A 25840-nucleotide genomic window follows, 5' to 3' on the forward strand; every position below is an offset into this window, starting at 1 on the left:
ACAAATATGCCCTGAACCTGTACCCCTCCATAACCTCCCAGTCACACTGGAACGTACCAACGCAGAACTCCAAACAAATATACCCTGAACCTGTACCCCTCCAAAACCTCCCTGCCTCACTGGAACGTACCAATGCAGAATTCCACACAAATATGCCCTGAACCTGTTCACGTCCATAAACTCCCTGTCTCATTGGAACGTCCCACTGCAGAATTCCACACAAATATGCCATGAACCGGTACTCTCCATAACCTCCCTGTCCCACTGTAAAGTACCAATGCAGAACTCCACACAAATATGCCCTGAACTTGTACCCTCCATAACCTCCCTGTCTCACTGGAACTTACCAATGCAGAACTCCACACAAATATGCCCTGTACCTGTACCCCTCCATAACCTCCCTGTGTCACTGGAACGACCCAATGCAGAACTCCACACAAATATGCCCTGAACCTGTACCCGTCCATAACCTCCCTGTCTCACTGGAACGTCCCAACGCAGAACTCCACACAAATATGCCCTGAACCTGTACCCTCCATAACCTCACTGTCTCACTGGAACGTACCATTGCAGAACTCCACACAAATATGCCCTGAACCTGTACCCCTCCATAACCTCCCTGTCTCACTGGAACGTACCAATGCAGAACTCCACACAAATATGCCCTGAACCTGTATCCCTCCATAACTTCCCTGTCTCACTGGAACGTACCACTGCAGAACTCCACACAAATATGCCCTGAACCTGTACCCTCCATAACCTCCCTATCTCACTGGAACGTACCAATGCAGAATTCCACACAAATATGCCCTGAACCTGTACCCACCCAGAAGGTCCTTGTCTCACTGGACCGTACCAATGCAGAAATCCACACAAATATGCCCTGAACCTGTACTCCACCTTAACCTCCCAGTCTCACTGGAACGTCCCAACGCAGAACTCCACAAAAATATGCCCTGAACCTGTACCCTCCATAACCTCACTGTCTCACTGGAACGTACCATTGCAGAACACCACACAAATATGCCCTGAACCTGTACACGTCCATAACCTCCCTGTCTCACTGGAACGTCCCACTGCAGAACTCCACACAAATATGCCCTGAACCTGTACCCCTCCATAACCTCCCTGTCTCACAGGAACGTAGCAATGCAGAACTCCACACAAATATGCCCTGAACCTGTACCCCTCCATAACCTCCCTTTCTCACTGGAACGTAACAATGCAGAACTCCACACAAATGTGCCCTGAACCTGTACCCGTCCATAACCTCCCTGTCTCACTGGAACGTCCCACTGCAGAACTCGACACATATATGCCCTGAACGTGTAACCTCCATAACCTCCCAGTCACACTGGAACGTACCAATGCAGAACTGCACACAAATATACCCTGAACCTGTACGCCTCCAAAACCTCCCTGTCTCACTGGAACGTACCAATGCAGAATTCCACACAAATATGCCCTGAACCTGTTCACATCCATAAACTCCCTGTCTCACTGGAACTTCCCACTGCAGAATTCCACACAAATATGCCATGAACCGGTACTCTCCATAACCTCCCTGTCCCACTGTAAAGTACCAATGCAGAACTGCACACAAATATGCTCTGAACCTGTACCCATCCATAACCTCCCTGTCTCACTGGAACGTACCAATGCAGAACTCCACACAAATATGCCCTGAACTTGTACCCTCCATAACCTCCCTGTCTCACTGGAACTTACCAATGCAGAACTCCACACAAATATGCCCTGTACCTGTACCCCTCCATAACCTCCCTGTGTCACTGGAACGACCCAATGCAGAACTCCACACAAATATGCCCTGAACCTGTACCCGTCCATAACCTCCCTGTCTCACTGGAACGTCCCAACGCAGAACTCCACACAAATATGCCCTGAACCTGTACCCTCCATAACCTCACTGTCTCACTGGAACGTACCATTGCAGAACTCCACACAAATATGCCCAGAACCTGTACCCCTCCATAACCTCCCTGTCTCACTGGAACGTACCAATGCAGAACTCCACACAAATATGCCCTGAACCTGTACCCCTCCATAACTTCCCTGTCTCACTGGAACGTACCACTGCAGAACTCCACACAAATATGCCCTGAACCTGTACCCTCCATAACCTCCCTATCTCACTGGAAAGTACCAATGCAGAATTCCACACAAATATGCCCTGAACATGTACCCGTCCATAACCTCCCTGTCTCACTGGAACGTCCCACTGCAGAACTCCACACAAATATGCCCTGAACGTGTAACCTCCATAACCTCCCAGTCACACTGGAACGTACCAATGCAGAACTCCAAACAAATATGCCCTGAACCTGTACCCCTCCATAACCTCCCAGTCACACTGGAACGTACCAACGCAGAACTCCAAACAAATATACCCTGAACCTGTACCCCTCCAAAATCTCCCTGTCTCACTGGAACGTACCAATGCAGAATTCCACACAAATATGCCCTGAACCTGTTCACGTCCATAAACTCCCTGTCTCACTGGAACGTCCCACTGCAGAATTCCACACAAATATGCCATGAACCGGTACTCTCCATAAACTCCCTGTCCCACTGTAAAGTACCAATGCAGAACTGCACACAAATATGCTCTGAACCTGTACCCATCCATAACCTCCCTGTCTCACTGGAACGTACCAATGCAGAACTCCACACAAATATGCCCTGAACTTGTACCCTCCATAACCTCCCTGTCTCACTGGATCTTACCAATGCAGAACTCCACACAAATATGCCCTGTACCTGTACCCCTCCATAACCTCCCTGTGTCACTGGAACGACCCAATGCAGAACTCCACACAAATATGCCCTGAACCTGTACCCTCCATAACCTCCCTATCTCACTGGAACGTACGAATGCAGAGTTCCACACAAATATGCCCTGAACCTGTACCCACCCAGAAAGTCCTTGTCTCACTGGACCGTACCAATGCAGAAATCCACACAAATATGCCCTGAACCTGTACTCCACCTTAACCTCCCAGTCTCACTGGAACGTCCCAACGCAGAACTCCACAAAAATATGCCCTGAACCTGTACCCTCCATAACCTCACTGTCTCACTGGAACGTACCATTGCAGAACACCACACAAATATGCCCTGAACCTGTACACGTCCATAACCTCCCTGTCTCACTGGAACGTCCCACTGCAGAACTCCACACAAATATGCCCTGAACCTGTACCCGTCCATAACCTCCCTGTCTCACTGGAACGTACAACTGCAGAACTCCACAGAAATATGCCCTGAACCTGTACCCTCCATAACGTCCCTGTCTCACTGGAACGTACCAATGCAGAACTACACACAAATTTGCCCTGAACCTGTACCCCTCCATTACCTCCCAGTCTCACTGGAACATACCAATGCAGAACTCCACACAAATATGCCCTGAACCTGTACCCCTCCATAACCTCCTCGTCTCACTGGAACGTACCAATGCAGAACTCCACACAAATATGCCCTGAACCTGTACCCCTCCATAACCTCCCTGTCTCACTGGAACGTACCAATGCAGAACTCCACACAAATATGCCCTGAACCTGTACCCCTCCATAACTTCCCTGTCTCACTGGAACGTACCACTGCAGAACTCCACACAAATATGCCCTGAACCTGTACCCTCCATAACCTCCCTATCTCACTGGAAAGTACCAATGCAGAATTCCACACTAATATGCCCTGAACCTGTACCCACCCAGAAAGTCCTTGTCTCACTGGACCGTACCAATGCAGAAATCCACACAAATATGCCCTGAACCTGTACTCCACCTTCACCTCCCAGTCTCACTGGAACGTCCCAACGCAGAACTCCACAAAAATATGCCCTGAACCTGTACCCTCCATAACCTCCCTGTCTCACTGGAACGTACCAATTCAGAACTCCACACAAATATGCCCTGAACCTGTACCCCGCCATAACTTCCCTGTCTCACTGGAACGTACCAATGCAGAACTCCACACAAATATGCCCTGAACCTGTACACGTCCATAACCTCCCTGTCTCACTGGAACGTCCCACTGCAGAACTCCACACAGGTATGCCCTGAACCTGTACCCGTCCATAACCTCCCTGTCTCACTGGAACGTACAACTGCAGAACTCCACAGAAATATGCCCTGAATCTGTACCCTCCATAACGTCCCTGTCTCACTGGAACATACCAATGCAGAACTACACACAAATTTGCCCTAAACCTGTACCCGTCCATAACCTCCCTGTCTCACTGGAACGTCCCACTGCAGAACTCCACACAGATATGCCCTGAACCTGTACCCGTCCATAACCTCCCTGTCTCACTGGAACGTACAACTGCAGAACTCCACAGAAATATGCCCTGAACCTGTACCCTCCATAACGTCCCTGTCTCACTGGAACGTACCAATGCAGAACTACACACAAATTTGCCCTGAACCTGTACCCGTCCATAACCTCCCTGTCTCACTGGAACGTCCCACTGCAGAGCTCCACACAAATATGCCTTGAACGTGTAACCTCCATAACCTCCCAGTCACACTGGAACGTACCAATGCAGAACTCCAAACAAATATGCCCTGAACCTGTACCCCTCCAAAACCCCCCTGTCTCACTGGAACGTACCAATGCAGAATTCCACACAAATATGCCCTGAACCTGTTCACGTCCATAAACTCCCTGTCTCACTGGAACGTCCCACTGCAGAATTCCACACAAATATGCCATGAACCGGTACTCTCCATAACCTCCCTGTCCCACTGTAAAGTACCAATGCAGAACTGCAGACAAATATGCTCTGAACCTGTACCCATACATAACCTCCCTGTCTCACTGGAACGTACCAATGCAGAACTCCACACAAATATGCCCTGAACTTGTACCCTCCATAACCTCCCTGTCTCACTGGAACTTACCAATGCAGAACTCCACACAAATATGCCCTGTACCTGTACCCCTCCATAACATCCCTGTGTCACTGGAACGACCTCATGCAGAACTCCACACAAATATGCCCTGAACCTGTACCCGTCCATAACCTCCCTGTCTCACTGGAACGTCCCAACGCAGAACTCCACACAAATATGCCCTGAACCTGTACCCTCCATAACCTCACTGTCTCACTGGAACGTGCCATTGCAGAACTCCACACAAATATGCCCTGAACCTGTACCCCTCCATAACCTCCCTGTCTCACTGGAACGTACCAATGCAGAACTCCACACAAATATGCCCTGAACCTGTACCCCTCCATAACTTCCCTGTCTCACTGGAACGTACAACTGCAGAACTCCACACAAATATGCCCTGAACCTGTACCCTCCATAACCTCCCTATCTCACTGGAAAGTACCAATGCAGAATTCCACACTAATATGCCCTGAACCTGTACCCACCCAGAAAGTCCTTGTCTCACTGGACCGTACCAATGCAGAAATCCACACAAATATGCCCTGAACCTGTACTCCACCTTAACCTCCCAGTCTCATTGGAACGTCCCAACGCAGAACTCCACAAAAATATGCCCTGAACCTGTACCCTCCATAACCTCACTGTCTCACTGGAACGTACCATTGCAGAACACCACACAAATATGCCCTGAACCTGTACCCCTCCATAACCTCCCTGGCTCACTGGAACGTACCAATGCAGAACTCCACACAAATATGCCCTGAACCTGTACCCCGCCATAACTTCCCTGTCTCACTGGAACGTACCAATGCAGAACTCCACACAAATATGCCCTGAACCTGTACACGTCCATAACCTCCCTGTCTCACTGGAACGTCCCACTGCAGAACTCCACACAGATATGCCCTGAACCTGTACCCGTCCATAACCTCCCTGTCTCACTGGAACGTACAACTGCAGAACTCCACAGAAATATGCCCTGAACCTGTACCCTCCATAACGTCCCTGTCTCACTGGAACGTACCAATGCAGAAATACACACAAATTTGCCCTGAACCTGTACCCCTCCATTACCTCCCTGTCTCACTGGAACATACAAATGCAGAACTCCACACAAATATGCCCTGAACCTGTACCCCTCCATAACCTCCCGGTCTCACTGGAACGTACCAATGCAGAAGTCCACAAAAATATGCCCTGAACCTGTACTCCACCATAACCTGACTGTCTCACTGGAACGTACCAATGCAGAACTCCACACAAATATGCCCTGAACCTGTACCCCTCCATACCCTCCCTGTCTCACAGGAACGTAGCAATGCAGAACTCCACACAAATATGCCCTGAACCTGTACCCCTCCATAACCTCCCTGTCTCACTGGATCGTACCAATGCAGAACTCCACACAAATGTGCCCTGAACCTGTACCCGTCCATAACCTCCTTGTCTCACTGGAAAGTCCCACTGCAGAACTCCACACAAATATGCCCTGAACGTGTAAGCTCCATAACCTCCCAGTCACACTGGAACGTACCAATGCAGAACTCCAAACAAATATGCCCTGAACCTGTACCCCTCCATAACCTCCCAGTCACACTGGAACGTACCAACGCAGAACTCCAAACAAATATACCCTGAACCTGTACCCCTCCAAAACCTCCCTGTCTCACTGGAACGTACCAATGCAGAACTCCACACAAATATGCCCTGAACCTGTACCCTCCATAACCTCCCTGTCTCACCGGAACGTACCAATGCAGAATTCCACACAAATATGCCCTGAACCTGTACCCGCCCATAAACTACTTGTCTCACTGGAAGGTACCAATGCCGAACTCCACACAAATTTGCCCTGAACCTGTACCTCTCCATAACCTCCCTGTCTCACTGGAACGTACCAAAGCAGAAGTTCACACAAATATGCCCTGAACCTGTACCCCTGCATAACCTCCCTGTCTCACTGAAACCCACCAATGCCGAACTCCACTCAAATATGCCCTGATCCTGTACCGTGCATAACCTCCCTGTCTCACTGGAACGTACCATTGCAGAACACCACACAATTATGCACTTAAACTGTACCCGTCCAAAACCTCCCTGTCTCACTGGAACGTACCAATGCAGTATTCCACACAAATATGCCCTGAACCTGTACCCTCCATAACCTCACTGTCTCACTGGTACGTACCATTTCAGAAATCCACACAAATATGCCCTGAACCCGGAACCCTCCATAACCTCCCTGTCTCACAGGAACGTACCAATGCAGAACTCCACACAAATATGCCCTGAACCTGTACCCCTCCATAACCTCCCTGACTCACTGGAACGTAACAATGCAGAACTCCACACAAATGTGCAATGAACCTGTAACCGTCGATAACCTCCCTGTCTCAATGGAACTTCCCACTGCAGAACTCCACACAAATATGCCCTGAACGTGTACCCTCCATAACCTCCCAGTCACACTGGAACGTACCAATGCAGAACACCAAACAAATATGCCCTGAAGCTGTACCCCTCCATAACCTCCCAGTCACACTGGAACGTACCAACGCAGAACTCCAAACAAATATACCCTGAACCTGTACCCCTCCAAAACCTCCCTGTCTCACTGGAACGTACCAATGCAGAACTCCACACAAATATGCCCTGAACCTGTACCCTCCATAACCTCCCTGTCTCACTGGAACGTACCAATGCAGAACTCCACAGAAATATGCCCTGAACCTGTACCCCTCCATAACCTCCCTGTCTCACAGGAACGTACCAAAGCAGAAATTCACACAAATATGCCCTGAACCTGTACCCCTCCATAACCTCCCTGTCACACTGGAACGCACCAATGCCGATCTCCACTCAAATATGCCCTGATCCTGTACCGTGCATAACCTCCCTGTCTCACTGGAACGAACCATTACAGAACACCACACAAATATGCCCCGAACCTGTACCCCTCCAAAACCTCCCTGTCTCACAGGAACGTACCAATGCAGAATTCCACACAAATATGCCCTGAACTTGTACCCTCCATAACCTCCCTGTCTCACTGGAACGTACCAATGCAGAACTCCACACAAATATGCCCTGTACCTGTACCCCTCCATAACCTCCCTGTGTCACTGGAACGACCTAATGCAGAACTCCACACAAATATGCCCTGAACCTGTACCCGTCCATAACCTCCCTGTCTCACTGGAAAGTCCCAACGCAGAACTCCACACAAATATGCCCTTAACCTGTACCCTCCATAACCTCACTGTCTCACTGGAACGTACCATTGCAGAACTCCACACAAATATGCACTGAACCTGTACCCCTCCATAACCTCCCTGTCTCACTGGAACGTACCAATGCAGAACTCCACACAAATATGCCCTGAACCTGTACCCTCCATAACCTCGCTATCTCACTGGAACGTACCAATGCAGAATTCCACACAAATATGCCCTGAACCTGTACCCACCCAGAAAGTCCTTGTCTCACTGGACCGTACCAATGCAGAAATCCACACAAATGTGCCCTGAACCTGTACTCCACCTTAACCTCCCAGTCTCACTGGAACGTCCCAACGCAGAACTCCACAAAAATATGCCCTGAACCTGTACCCTCCATAAGCTCACTGTCTCACTGGAACGTACCATTGCAGAACACCACACAAATATGCCCTGAACCTGTAAACGTCCATAACCTCCCTGTCTCACTGGAACGTCCCACTGCAGAACTCCACACACATATGCCCTGAACCTGTACGCGTCCATAACCTCCCTGTCTCACTGGAACGTACAACTGCAGAACTCCACAGAAATATGCCCTGAACCTGTACCCTCCATAACGTCCCTGTCTCACTGGAACGTACCAATGCAGAACTACACACAAATTTGCCCTGAACCTGTACCCCTCCATTACCTCCCTGTCTCACTGGAACATACCGATGCAGAACTCCACACAAATATGCCCTGAACCTGTACCCCTCCAAATCCTCCCTGTCTCACTGGAACGTACCAATGCAGAATTCCACACAAATATGCCCTGAACCTGTTCACGTCCATAAACTCCCTGTCTCACTGGAACGTCCCACTGCAGAATTCCACACAAATATGCCATGAACCGGTACTCTCCATAACCTCCCTGTCCCACTGTAAAGTACCAATGCAGAACTCCACACAAATATGCCCTGAACTTGTACCCTCCATAACCTCCCTGTCTCACTGGAACTTACCAATGCAGAACTCCACACAAATATGCCCTGTACCTGTACCCCTCCAGAACCTCACTGTCTCACTGGAACGTACCATTGCAGAACACCACACAAATATGCCCTGAACCTGTACCCCTCCATAACCTCCCTGGCTCACTGGAACGTACCAATGCAGAACTCCACACAAATATGCCCTGAACCTATACCCCGCCATAACTTCCCTGTCTCACTGGAACGTACCAATGCAGAACTCCACACAAATATGCCCTGAACCTGTACACGTCCATAACCTCCCTGTCTCACTGGAACGTCCCACTGCAGAACTCCACACAGATATGCCCTGAACCTGTACCCGTCCATAACCTCCCTGTCTCACTGGAACGTACAACTGCAGAACTCCACAGAAATATGCCCTGAACCTGTACCCTCCATAACGTCCCTGTCTCACTGGAACGTACCAATGCAGAAATACACACAAATTTGCCCTGAACCTGTACACCTCCATTACCTCCCTGTCTCACTGGAACATACAAATGCAGAACTCCACACAAATATGCCCTGAACCTGTACCCCTCCATAACCTCCCGGTCTCACTGGAACGTACCAATGCAGAAGTCCACAAAAATATGCCCTGAACCTGTACTCCACCATAACCTGACTGTCTCACTGGAACGTACCAATGCAGAACTCCACACAAATATGCCCTGAACCTGTACCCCTCCATACCCTCCCTGTCTCACAGGAACGTAGCAATGCAGAACTCCACACAAATATGCCCTGAACCTGTACCCCTCCATAACCTCCCTGTCTCACTGGATCGTACCAATGCAGAACTCCACACAAATGTGCCCTGAACCTGTACCCGTCCATAACCTCCTTGTCTCACTGGAAAGTCCCACTGCAGAACTCCACACAAATATGCCCTGAACGTGTAAGCTCCATAACCTCCCAGTCACACTGGAACGTCCCACTGCAGAACTCCACACAAATATGCCCTGAACCTGTACCCGTCCATAACCTCCCTGTCTCACTGGAACGTACAACTGCAGAACTCCACAGAAATATGCCCTGAACCTGTACCCTCCATAACGTCCCTGTCTCACTGGAACGTACCAATGCAGAACTACACACAAATTTGCCCTGAACCTGTACCCCTCCATTACCTCCCTGTCTCACTGGAACATACCAATGCAGAACTCCACACAAATATGCCCTGAACCTGTACCCCTCCATAACCTCCTCGTCTCACTGGAACGTACCAATGCAGAACTCCACACAAATATGCCCTGAACCTGTACCCCTCCATAACCTCCCTGTCTCACTGGAACGTACCAATGCAGAACTCCACACAAATATGCCCTGAACCTGTGCCCCTCCATAACTTCCCTGTCTCACTGGAACGTACCACTGCAGAACTCCACACAAATACGCCCTGAACCTGTACCCTCCATAACCTCCCTATCTCACTGGAAAGTACCAATGCAGAATTCCACACTAATATGCCCTGAACCTGTACCCACCCAGAAAGTCCTTGTCTCACTGGACCGTACCAATGCAGAAATCCACACAAATATGCCCTGAACCTGTACTCCACCTTAACCTCCCAGTCTCACTGGAACGTCCCAACGCAGAACTCCACAAAAATATGCCCTGAACCTGTACCCTCCATAACCTCACTGTCTCACTGGAACGTACCATTGCAGAACACCACACAAATATGCCCTGAACCTGTACCCCTCCATAACCTCCCTGTCTCACTGGAACGTACCAATGCAGAACTCCACACAAATATGCCCTGAACCTGTACCCCGCCATAACTTCCCTGTCTCACTGGAACGTACCAATGCAGAACTCCACACAAATATGCCCTGAACCTGTACACGTCCATAACCTCCCTGTCTCACTGGAACGTCCCACTGCAGAACTCCACACAGATATGCCCTGAACCTGTACCCGTCCATAACCTCCCTGTCTCACTGGAACGTACAACTGCAGAACTCCACAGAAATATGCCCTGAACCTGTACCCTCCATAACGTCCCTGTCTCACTGGAACGTACCAATGCAGAACTACACACAAATTTGCCCTGAACCTGTACCCCTCCATTACCTCCCTGTCTCACTGGAACATACCAATGCAGAACTCCACACAAATATGCCCTGAACCTGTACCCCTCCATAACCTCCTCGTCTCACTGGAACGTACCAATGCAGAACTCCACACAAATATGCCCTGAACCTGTACCCCTCCATAACCTCCCTGTCTCACTGGAACGTACCAATGCAGAACTCCACACAAATATGCCCTGAACCTGTGCCCCTCCATAACTTCCCTGTCTCACTGGAACGTACCACTGCAGAACTCCACACAAATACGCCCTGAACCTGTACCCTCCATAACCTCCCTATCTCACTGGAAAGTACCAATGCAGAATTCCACACTAATATGCCCTGAACCTGTACCCACCCAGAAAGTCCTTGTCTCACTGGACCGTACCAATGCAGAAATCCACACAAATATGCCCTGAACCTGTACTCCACCTTAACCTCCCAGTCTCACTGGAACGTCCCAACGCAGAACTCCACAAAAATATGCCCTGAACCTGTACCCTCCATAACCTCACTGTCTCACTGGAACGTACCATTGCAGAACACCACACAAATATGCCCTGAACCTGTACCCCTCCATAACCTCCCTGTCTCACTGGAACGTACCAATGCAGAACTCCACACAAATATGCCCTGAACCTGTACCCCGCCATAACTTCCCTGTCTCACTGGAACGTACCAATGCAGAACTCCACACAAATATGCCCTGAACCTGTACACGTCCATAACCTCCCTGTCTCACTGGAACGTCCCACTGCAGAACTCCACACAGATATGCCCTGAACCTGTACCCGTCCATAACCTCCCTGTCTCACTGGAACGTACAACTGCAGAACTCCACAGAAATATGCCCTGAACCTGTACCCTCCATAACGTCCCTGTCTCACTGGAACGTACCAATGCAGAAATACACACAAATTTGCCCTGAACCTGTACCCCTCCATTACCTCCCTGTCTCACTGGAACATACAAATGCAGAACTCCACACAAATATGCCCTGAACCTGTACCCCTCCATAACCTCCCGGTCTCACTGGAACGTACCAATGCAGAAGTCCACAAAAATATGCCCTGAACCTGTACTCCACCATAACCTGACTGTCTCACTGGAACGTACCAATGCAGAACTCCACACAAATATGCCCTGAACCTGTACCCCTCCATACCCTCCCTGTCTCACAGGAACGTAGCAATGCAGAACTCCACACAAATATGCCCTGAACCTGTACCCCTCCATAACCTCCCTGTCTCACTGGATCGTACCAATGCAGAACTCCACACAAATGTGCCCTGAACCTGTACCCGTCCATAACCTCCTTGTCTCACTGGAAAGTCCCACTGCAGAACTCCACACAAATATGCCCTGAACGTGTAAGCTCCATAACCTCCCAGTCACACTGGAACGTACCAATGCAGAACTCCAAACAAATATGCCCTGAACCTGTACCCCTCCATAACCTCCCAGTCACACTGGAACGTACCAACGCAGAACTCCAAACAAATATACCCTGAACCTGTACCCCTCCAAAACCTCCCTGTCTCACTGGAACGTACCAATGCAGAACTCCACACAAATATGCCCTGAACCTGTACCCTCCATAACCTCCCTGTCTCACTGGAACGAACCAATGCAGAACTCCACACAAATATGCCCTGAACCTGTACCCTCCATAACCTCCCTGTCTCACCGGAACGTACCAATGCAGAATTCCACACAAATATGCCCTGAACCTGTACCCGCCCATAAACTACTTGTCTCACTGGAACGTACCAATGCCGAACTCCACACAAATTTGCCCTGAACCTGTACCTCTCCATAACCTCCCTGTCTCACTGGAACGTACCAAAGCAGAAGTTCACACAAATATGCCCTGAACCTGTACCCCTGCATAACCTCCCTGTCTCACTGAAACCCACCAATGCCGAACTCCACTCAAATATGCCCTGATCCTGTACCGTGCATAACCTCCCTGTCTCACTGGAACGTACCATTGCAGAACACCACACAAATATGCACTTAAACTGTACCCGTCCAAAACCTCCCTGTCTCACTGGAACGTACCAATGCAGTATTCCACACAAATATGCCCTGAACCTGTACCCTCCATAACCTCACTGTCTCACTGGTACGTACCATTTCAGAAATCCACACAAATATGCCCTGAACCCGTAACCCTCCATAACCTCCCTGTCTCACAGGAACGTACCAATGCAGAACTCCACACAAATATGCCCTGAACCTGTACCCCTCCATAACCTCCCTGACTCACTGGAACGTAACAATGCAGAACTCCACACAAATGTGCAATGAACCTGTAACCGTCGATAACCTCCCTGTCTCAATGGAACTTCCCACTGCAGAACTCCACACAAATATGCCCTGAACGTGTACCCTCCATAACCTCCCTGTCACACTGGAACGTACCAATGCAGAACACCAAACAAATATGCCCTGAAGCTGTACCCCTCCATAACCTCCCAGTCACACTGGAACGTACCAACGCAGAACTCCAAACAAATATACCCTGAACCTGTACCCCTCCAAAACCTCCCTGTCTCACTGGAACGTACCAATGCAGAACTCCACACAAATATGCCCTGAACCTGTACCCCTCCATAACCTCCCTGTCTCACAGGAACGTACCAAAGCAGAAATTCACACAAATATGCCCTGAACCTGTACCCCTCCATAACCTCCCTGTCACACTGGAACGCACCAATGCCGATCTCCACTCAAATATGCCCTGATCCTGTACCGTGCATAACCTCCCTGTCTCACTGGAACGAACCATTACAGAACACCACACAAATATGCCCCGAACCTGTACCCCTCCAAAACCTCCCTGTCTCACAGGAACGTACCAATGCAGAATTCCACACAAATATGCCCTGAACTTGTACCCTCCATAACCTCCCTGTCTCACTGGAACGTACCAATGCAGAACTCCACACAAATATGCCCTGTACCTGTACCCCTCCATAACCTCCCTGTGTCACTGGAACGACCTAATGCAGAACTCCACACAAATATGCCCTGAACCTGTACCCGTCCATAACCTCCCTGTCTCACTGGAAAGTCCCAACGCAGAACTCCACACAAATATGCCCTTAACCTGTACCCTCCATAACCTCACTGTCTCACTGGAACGTACCATTGCAGAACTCCACACAAATATGCACTGAACCTGTACCCCTCCATAACCTCCCTGTCTCACTGGAACGTACCAATGCAGAACTCCACACAAATATGCCCTGAACCTGTACCCTCCATAACCTCGCTATCTCACTGGAACGTACCAATGCAGAATTCCACACAAATATGCCCTGAACCTGTACCCACCCAGAAAGTCCTTGTCTCACTGGACCGTACCAATGCAGAAATCCACACAAATGTGCCCTGAACCTGTACTCCACCTTAACCTCCCAGTCTCACTGGAACGTCCCAACGCAGAACTCCACAAAAATATGCCCTGAACCTGTACCCTCCATAAGCTCACTGTCTCACTGGAACGTACCATTGCAGAACACCACACAAATATGCCCTGAACCTGTAAACGTCCATAACCTCCCTGTCTCACTGGAACGTCCCACTGCAGAACTCCACACACTTATGCCCTGAACCTGTACGCGTCCATAACCTCCCTGTCTCACTGGAACGTACAACTGCAGAACTCCACAGAAATATGCCCTGAACTTGTACCCTCCATAACGTCCCTGTCTCACTGGAACGTACCAATGCAGAACTACACACAAATTTGCCCTGAACCTGTACCCCTCCATTACCTCCCTGTCTCACTGGAACATACCGATGCAGAACTCCACACAAATATGCCCTGAACCTGTACCCCTCCATAACCACCCAGTCACACTGGAACGTACCAACGCAGAACTCCAAACAAATATACCCTGAACCTGTACCCCTCCAAATCCTCCCTGTCTCACTGGAACGTACCAATGCAGAATTCCACACAAATATGCCCTGAACCTGTTCACGTCCATAAACTCCCTGTCTCACTGGAACGTCCCACTGCAGAATTCCACACAAATATGCCATGAACCGGTACTCTCCATAACCTCCCTGTCCCACTGTAAAGTACCAATGCAGAACTCCACACAAATATGCCCTGAACTTGTACCCTCCATAACCTCCCTGTCTCACTGGAACTTACCAATGCAGAACTCCACACAAATATGCCCTGTACCTGTACCCCTCCATAACCTCACTGTCTCACTGGAACGTACCATTGCAGAACACCACACAAATATGCCCTGAACCTGTACCCCTCCATAACCTCCCTGGCTCACTGGAACGTACCAATGCAGAACTCCACACAAATATGCCCTGAACCTGTACCCCGCCATAACTTCCCTGTCTCACTGGAACGTACCAATGCAGAACTCCACACAAATATGCCCTGAACCTGTACACGTCCATAACCTCCCTGTCTCACTGGAACGTCCCACTGCAGAACTCCACACAGATATGCCCTGAACCTGTACCCGTCCATAACCTCCCTGTCTCACTGGAACGTACAACTGCAGAACTCCACATAAATATGCCCTGAACCTGTACCCTCCATAACGTCCCTGTCTCACTGGAACGTACCAATGCAGAAATACACACAAATTTGCCCTGAACCTGTACCCCTCCATTACCTCCCTGTCTCACTGGAACATACAAATGCAGAACTCCACACAAATATGCCCTGAACCTGTACCCCTCCATAACCTCCCGGTCTCACTGGAACGTACCAATGCAGAAGTCCACAAAAATATGCCCTGAACCTGTACTCCACCATAACCTGACTGTCTCACTGGAACGTACCAATGCAGAACTCCACACAAATATGCCCTGAACCTGTACCCCTCCATACCCTCCCTGTCTCACAGGAACGTAGCAATGCAGAACTCCACACAAATATGCCCTGAACCTGTACCCCTCCATAACCTCCCTGTCTCACTGGATCGTACCAATGCAGAACTCCACACAAATGTGCCCTGAACCTGTACCCGTCCATAACCTCCTTGTCTCACTGGAAAGTCCCACTGCAGAACTCCACACAAATATGCCCTGAACGTGTAAGCTCCATAACCTCCCAGTCACACTGGAACGTACCAATGCAGAACTCCACACAAATATGCCCTGAACCTGTACCCTCCATAACCTCCCTGTCTCACTGGAACGAACCAATGCAGAACTCCACACAAATGTGCAATGAACCTGTAACCGTCGATAACCTCCCTGTCTCAATGGAACTTCCCACTGCAGAACTCCACACAAATATGCCCTGAACGTGTACCCTCCATAACCTCCCTGTCACACTGGAACGTACCAATGCAGAACACCAAACAAATATGCCCTGAAGCTGTACCCCTCCATAACCTCCCAGTCACACTGGAACGTACCAACGCAGAACTCCAAACAAATATACCCTGAACCTGTACCCCTCCAAAACCTCCCTGTCTCACTGGAACGTACCAATGCAGAACTCCACACAAATATGCCCTGAACCTGTACCCCTCCATAACCTCCCTGTCTCACAGGAACGTACCAAAGCAGAAATTCACACAAATATGCCCTGAACCTGTACCCCTCCATAACCTCCCTGTCACACTGGAACGCACCAATGCCGATCTCCACTCAAATATGCCCTGATCCTGTACCGTGCATAACCTCCCTGTCTCACTGGAACGAACCATTACAGAACACCACACAAATATGCCCCGAACCTGTACCCCTCCAAAACCTCCCTGTCTCACAGGAACGTACCAATGCAGAATTCCACACAAATATGCCCTGAACTTGTACCCTCCATAACCTCCCTGTCTCACTGGAACGTACCAATGCAGAACTCCACACAAATATGCCCTGTACCTGTACCCCTCCATAACCTCCCTGTGTCACTGGAACGACCTAATGCAGAACTCCACACAAATATGCCCTGAACCTGTACCCGTCCATAACCTCCCTGTCTCACTGGAAAGTCCCAACGCAGAACTCCACACAAATATGCCCTTAACCTGTACCCTCCATAACCTCACTGTCTCACTGGAACGTACCATTGCAGAACTCCACACAAATATGCACTGAACCTGTACCCCTCCATAACCTCCCTGTCTCACTGGAACGTACCAATGCAGAACTCCACACAAATATGCCCTGAACCTGTACCCTCCATAACCTCGCTATCTCACTGGAACGTACCAATGCAGAATTCCACACAAATATGCCCTGAACCTGTACCCACCCAGAAAGTCCTTGTCTCACTGGACCGTACCAATGCAGAAATCCACACAAATGTGCCCTGAACCTGTACTCCACCTTAACCTCCCAGTCTCACTGGAACGTCCCAACGCAGAACTCCACAAAAATATGCCCTGAACCTGTACCCTCCATAAGCTCACTGTCTCACTGGAACGTACCATTGCAGAACACCACACAAATATGCCCTGAACCTGTAAACGTCCATAACCTCCCTGTCTCACTGGAACGTCCCACTGCAGAACTCCACACACATATGCCCTGAACCTGTACGCGTCCATAACCTCCCTGTCTCACTGGAACGTACAACTGCAGAACTCCACAGAAATATGCCCTGAACTTGTACCCTCCATAACGTCCCTGTCTCACTGGAACGTACCAATGCAGAACTACACACAAATTTGCCCTGAACCTGTACCCCTCCATTACCTCCCTGTCTCACTGGAACATACCGATGCAGAACTCCACACAAATATGCCCTGAACCTGTACCCCTCCATAACCACCCAGTCACACTGGAACGTACCAACGCAGAACTCCAAACAAATATACCCTGAACCTGTACCCCTCCAAATCCTCCCTGTCTCACTGGAACGTACCAATGCAGAATTCCACACAAATATGCCCTGAACCTGTTCACGTCCATAAACTCCCTGTCTCACTGGAACGTCCCACTGCAGAATTCCACACAAATATGCCATGAACCGGTACTCTCCATAACCTCCCTGTCCCACTGTAAAGTACCAATGCAGAACTCCACACAAATATGCCCTGAACTTGTACCCTCCATAACCTCCCTGTCTCACTGGAACTTACCAATGCAGAACTCCACACAAATATGCCCTGTACCTGTACCCCTCCATAACCTCACTGTCTCACTGGAACGTACCATTGCAGAACACCACACAAATATGCCCTGAACCTGTACCCCTCCATAACCTCCCTGGCTCACTGGAACGTACCAATGCAGAACTCCACACAAATATGCCCTGAACCTGTACCCCGCCATAACTTCCCTGTCTCACTGGAACGTACCAATGCAGAACTCCACACAAATATGCCCTGAACCTGTACACGTCCATAACCTCCCTGTCTCACTGGAACGTCCCACTGCAGAACTCCACACAGATATGCCCTGAACCTGTACCCGTCCATAACCTCCCTGTCTCACTGGAACGTACAACTGCAGAACTCCACATAAATATGCCCTGAACCTGTACCCTCCATAACGTCCCTGTCTCACTGGAACGTACCAATGCAGAAATACACACAAATTTGCCCTGAACCTGTACCCCTCCATTACCTCCCTGTCTCACTGGAACATACAAATGCAGAACTCCACACAAATATGCCCTGAACCTGTACCCCTCCATAACCTCCCGGTCTCACTGGAACGTACCAATGCAGAAGTCCACAAAAATATGCCCTGAACCTGTACTCCACCATAACCTGACTGTCTCACTGGAACGTACCAATGCAGAACTCCACACAAATATGCCCTGAACCTGTACCCCTCCATACCCTCCCTGTCTCACAGGAACGTAGCAATGCAGAACTCCACACAAATATGCCCTGAACCTGTACCCCTCCATAACCTCCCTGTCTCACTGGATCGTACCAATGCAGAACTCCACACAAATGTGCCCTGAACCTGTACCCGTCCATAACCTCCTTGTCTCACTGGAAAGTCCCACTGCAGAACTCCACACAAATATGCCCTGAACGTGTAAGCTCCATAACCTCCCAGTCACACTGGAACGTACCAATGCAGAACTCCACACAAATATGCCCTGAACCTGTACCCTCCATAACCTCCCTGTCTCACTGGAACGAACCAATGCAGAACTCCACACAAATATGCCCTGAACCTGTACCCTCCATAACCTCCCTGTCTCACCGGAACGTACCAATGCAGAATTCCACACAAATATGCCCTGAACCTGTACCCGCCCATAAACTACTTGTCTCACTGGAACGTACCAATGCCGAACTCCACACAAATTTGCCCTGAACCTGTACCTCTCCATAACCTCCCTGTCTCACTGGAACGTACCAAAGCAGAAGTTCACACAAATATGCCCTGAACCTGTACCCCTGCATAACCTCCCTGTCTCACTGAAACCCACCAATGCCGAACTCCACTCAAATATGCCCTGATCCTGTACCGTGCATAACCTCCCTGTCTCACTGGAACGTACCATTGCAGAACACCACACAAATATGCACTGAACCTGTACCCGTCCAAAACCTCCCTGTCTCACTGGAACGTACCAATGCAGTATTCCACACAAATATGCCCTGAACCTGTACCCTCCATAACCTCACTGTCTCACTGGTACGTACCATTTCAGAAATCCACACAAATATGCCCTGAACCCGTAACCCTCCATAACCTCCCTGTCTCACAGGAACGTACCAATGCAGAACTCCACACAAATATGCCCTGAACCTGTACCCCTCCATAACCTCCCTGACTCACTGGAACGTAACAATGCAGAACTCCACACAAATGTGCAATGTACCTGTAACCGTCCATAACCTCCCTGTCTCAATGGAACTTCCCACTGCAGAACTCCACACAAATATGCCCTGAACGTGTACCCTCCATAACCTCCCAGTCACACTGGAACGTACCAATGCAGAACACCAAACAAATATGCCCTGAAGCTGTACCCCTCCATAACCTCCCAGTCACACTGGAACGTACCAACGCAGAACTCCAAACAAATATACCCTGAACCTGTACCCCTCCAAAACCTCCCTGTCTCACTGGAACGTACCAATGCAGAACTCCACACAAATATGCCCTGAACCTGTACCCTCCATAACCTCCCTGTCTCACTGGAACGTACCAATGCAGAACTCCACAGAAATATGCCCTGAACCTGTACCCCTCCATAACCTCCCTGTCTCACTGGAACGTACCAAAGCAGAAATTCACACAAATATGCCCTGAACCTGTACCCCTCCATAACCTCCCTGTCACACTGGAACGCACCAATGCCGAACTCCACTCAAATATGCCCTGATCCTGTACCGTGCATAACCTCCCTGTCTCACTGGAACGAACCATTACAGAACACCACACAAATATGCCCCGATCCTGTACCCCTCCAAAACCTCCCTGTCTCACAGGAACGTAACAATGCAGAATTCCACACAAATATGCCCTGAACCTGTTCACGTCCATAAACTCCCTGTCTCACTGGAACGTCCCACTGCAGAATTCCACACAAATATGCCATGAACCGGTACTCTCCATAACCTCCCTGTCCCACTGTAAAGTACCAATGCAGAACTCCACACAAATATGCTCTGAACCTGTACCCATCCATAACCTCCCTGTCTCACTGGAACGTACCAATGCAGAACTCCACACAAATATGCCCTGAACTTGTACCCTCCATAACCTCCCTGTCTCACTGGAACGTACCAATGCAGAACTCCACACAAATATGCCCTGTACCTGTACCGCTCCATAACCTCCCTGTGTCACTGGAACGACCTAATGCAGAACTCCACACAAATATGCCCTGAACCTGTACCCGTCCATAACCTCCCTGTCTCACTGGAAAGTCCCAACGCAGAACTCCACACAAATATGCCCTTAACCTGTACCCTCCATAACCTCACTGTCTCACTGGAACGTACCATTGCAGAACTCCACACAAATATGCACTGAACCTGTACCCCTCCATAACCTCCCTGTCTCACTGGAACGTACCAATGCAGAACTCCACACAAATATGCCCTGAACCTGTACCCTCCATAACCTCGCTATCTCACTGGAACGCACCAATGCAGAATTCCACACAAATATGCCCTGAACCTGTACCCACCCAGAAAGTCCTTGTCTCACTGGACCGTACCAATGCAGAAATCCACACAAATGTGCCCTGAACCTGTACTCCACCTTAACCTCCCAGTCTCACTGGAACGTCCCAACGCAGAACTCCACAAAAATATGCCCTGAACCTGTACCCTCCATAAGCTCACTGTCTCACTGGAACGTACCATTGCAGAACACCACACAAATATGCCCTGAACCTGTACCCCTCCAAATCCTCCCTGTCTCACTGGAACGTACCAATGCAGAATTCCACACAAATATGCCCTGAACCTGTTCACGTCCATAAACTCCCTGTCTCACTGGAACGTCCCACTGCAGAATTCCACACAAATATGCCATGAACCGGTACTCTCCATAACCTCCCTGTCCCACTGTAAAGTACCAATGCAGAACTCCACACAAATATGCCCTGAACTTGTGCCCTCCATAACCTCCCTGTCTCACTGGAACTTACCAATGCAGAACTCCACACAAATATGCCCTGTACCTGTACCCCTCCATAACCTCCCTGTCTCACTGGAACGTCCCACTGCAGAACTCCACACAAATATGCCCTGAACCTGTACCCCTCCATAACCTCCCGGTCTCACTGGAACGTACCAATGCAGAAGTCCACAAAAATATGCCCTGAACCTGTACTCCACCATAACCTGACTGTCTCACTGGAACGTACCAATGCAGAACTCCACACAAATATGCCCTGAACCTGTACCCCTCCATACCCTCCCTGTCTCACAGGAACGTAGCAATGCAGAACTCCACACAAATATGCCCTGAACCTGTACCCCTCCATAACCTCCCTGTCTCACTGGATCGTACCAATGCAGAACTCCACACAAATGTGCCCTGAACCTGTACCCGTCCATAACCTCCTTGTCTCACTGGAAAGTCCCACTGCAGAACTCCACACAAATATGCCCTGAACGTGTAAGCTCCATAACCTCCCAGTCACACTGGAACGTACCAATGCAGAACTCCACACAAATATGCCCTGAACCTGTACCCTCCATAACCTCCCTGTCTCACTGGAACGAACCAATGCAGAACTCCACACAAATATGCCCTGAACCTGTACCCTCCATAACCTCCCTGTCTCACCGGAACTTCCCACTGCAGAACTCCACACAAATATGCCCTGAACGTGTACCCTCCATAACCTCCCTGTCACACTGGAACGTACCAATGCAGAACACCAAACAAATATGCCCTGAAGCTGTACCCCTCCATAACCTCCCAGTCACACTGGAACGTACCAACGCAGAACTCCAAACAAATATACCCTGAACCTGTACCCCTCCAAAACCTCCCTGTCTCACTGGAACGTACCAATGCAGAACTCCACACAAATATGCCCTGAACCTGTACCCCTCCATAACCTCCCTGTCTCACAGGAACGTACCAAAGCAGAAATTCACACAAATATGCCCTGAACCTGTACCCCTCCATAACCTCCCTGTCACACTGGAACGCACCAATGCCGATCTCCACTCAAATATGCCCTGATCCTGTACCGTGCATAACCTCCCTGTCTCACTGGAACGAACCATTACAAAACACCACACAAATATGCCCCGAACCTGTACCCCTCCAAAACCTCCCTGTCTCACAGGAACGTACCAATGCAGAATTCCACACAAATATGCCCTGAACTTGTACCCTCCATAACCTCCCTGTCTCACTGGAACGTACCAATGCAGAACTCCACACAAATATGCCCTGTACCTGTACCCCTCCATAACCTCCCTGTGTCACTGGAACGACCTAATGCAGAACTCCACACAAATATGCCCTGAACCTGTACCCGTCCATAACCTCCCTGTCTCACTGGAAAGTCCCAACGCAGAACTCCACACAAATATGCCCTTAACCTGTACCCTCCATAACCTCACTGTCTCACTGGAACGTACCATTGCAGAACTCCACACAAATATGCACTGAACCTGTACCCCTCCATAACCTCCCTGTCTCACTGGAACGTACCAATGCAGAACTCCACACAAATATGCCCTGAACCTGTACCCTCCATAACCTCGCTATCTCACTGGAACGTACCAATGCAGAATTCCACACAAATATGCCCTGAACCTGTACCCACCCAGAAAGTCCTTGTCTCACTGGACCGTACCAATGCAGAAATCCACACAAATGTGCCCTGAACCTGTACTCCACCTTAACCTCCCAGTCTCACTGGAACGTCCCAACGCAGAACTCCACAAAAATATGCCCTGAACCTGTACCCTCCATAAGCTCACTGTCTCACTGGAACGTACCATTGCAGAACACCACACAAATATGCCCTGAACCTGTAAACGTCCATAACCTCCCTGTCTCACTGGAACGTCCCACTGCAGAACTCCACACACATATGCCCTGAACCTGTACGCGTCCATAACCTCCCTGTCTCACTGGAACGTACAACTGCAGAACTCCACAGAAATATGCCCTGAACTTGTACCCTCCATAACGTCCCTGTCTCACTGGAACGTACCAATGCAGAACTACACACAAATTTGCCCTGAACCTGTACCCCTCCATTACCTCCCTGTCTCACTGGAACATACCGATGCAGAACTCCACACAAATATGCCCTGAACCTGTACCCCTCCATAACCACCCAGTCACACTGGAACGTACCAACGCAGAACTCCAAACAAATATACCCTGAACCTGTACCCCTCCAAATCCTCCCTGTCTCACTGGAACGTACCAATGCAGAATTCCACACAAATATGCCCTGAACCTGTTCACGTCCATAAACTCCCTGTCTCACTGGAACGTCCCACTGCAGAATTCCACACAAATATGCCATGAACCGGTACTCTCCATAACCTCCCTGTCCCACTGTAAAGTACCAATGCAGAACTCCACACAAATATGCCCTGAACTTGTACCCTCCATAACCTCCCTGTCTCACTGGAACTTACCAATGCAGAACTCCACACAAATATGCCCTGTACCTGTACCCCTCCATAACCTCACTGTCTCACTGGAACGTACCATTGCAGAACACCACACAAATATGCCCTGAACCTGTACCCCTCCATAACCTCCCTGGCTCACTGGAACGTACCAATGCAGAACTCCACACAAATATGCCCTGAACCTGTACCCCGCCATAACTTCCCTGTCTCACTGGAACGTACCAATGCAGAACTCCACACAAATATGCCCTGAACCTGTACACGTCCATAACCTCCCTGTCTCACTGGAACGTCCCACTGCAGAACTCCACACAGATATGCCCTGAACCTGTACCCGTCCATAACCTCCCTGTCTCACTGGAACGTACAACTGCAGAACTCCACATAAATATGCCCTGAACCTGTACCCTCCATAACGTCCCTGTCTCACTGGAACGTACCAATGCAGAAATACACACAAATTTGCCCTGAACCTGTACCCCTCCATTACCTCCCTGTCTCACTGGAACATACAAATGCAGAACTCCACACAAATATGCCCTGAACCTGTACCCCTCCATAACCTCCCGGTCTCACTGGAACGTACCAATGCAGAAGTCCACAAAAATATGCCCTGAACCTGTACTCCACCATAACCTGACTGTCTCACTGGAACGTACCAATGCAGAACTCCACACAAATATGCCCTGAACCTGTACCCCTCCATACCCTCCCTGTCTCACAGGAACGTAGCAATGCAGAACTCCACACAAATATGCCCTGAACCTGTACCCCTCCATAACCTCCCTGTCTCACTGGATCGTACCAATGCAGAACTCCACACAAATGTGCCCTGAACCTGTACCCGTCCATAACCTCCTTGTCTCACTGGAAAGTCCCACTGCAGAACTCCACACAAATATGCCCTGAACGTGTAAGCTCCATAACCTCCCAGTCACACTGGAACGTACCAATGCAGAACTCCACACAAATATGCCCTGAACCTGTACCCTCCATAACCTCCCTGTCTCACTGGAACGAACCAATGCAGAACTCCACACAAATATGCCCTGAACCTGTACCCTCCATAACCTCCCTGTCTCACCGGAACGTACCAATGCAGAATTCCACACAAATATGCCCTGAACCTGTACCCGCCCATAAACTACTTGTCTCACTGGAACGTACCAATGCCGAACTCCACACAAATTTGCCCTGAACCTGTACCTCTCCATAACCTCCCTGTCTCACTGGAACGTACCAAAGCAGAAGTTCACACAAATATGCCCTGAACCTGTACCCCTGCATAACCTCCCTGTCTCACTGAAACCCACCAATGCCGAACTCCACTCAAATATGCCCTGATCCTGTACCGTGCATAACCTCCCTGTCTCACTGGAACGTACCATTGCAGAACACCACACAAATATGCACTGAACCTGTACCCGTCCAAAACCTCCCTGTCTCACTGGAACGTACCAATGCAGTATTCCACACAAATATGCCCTGAACCTGTACCCTCCATAACCTCACTGTCTCACTGGTACGTACCATTTCAGAAATCCACACAAATATGCCCTGAACCCGTAACCCTCCATAACC

The sequence above is a fragment of the Hemitrygon akajei genome, unplaced genomic scaffold, assembly GCF_048418815.1.
Source record: "Hemitrygon akajei unplaced genomic scaffold, sHemAka1.3 Scf000087, whole genome shotgun sequence".
Classification (NCBI taxonomy): Eukaryota; Metazoa; Chordata; class Chondrichthyes; order Myliobatiformes; family Dasyatidae; genus Hemitrygon; species Hemitrygon akajei.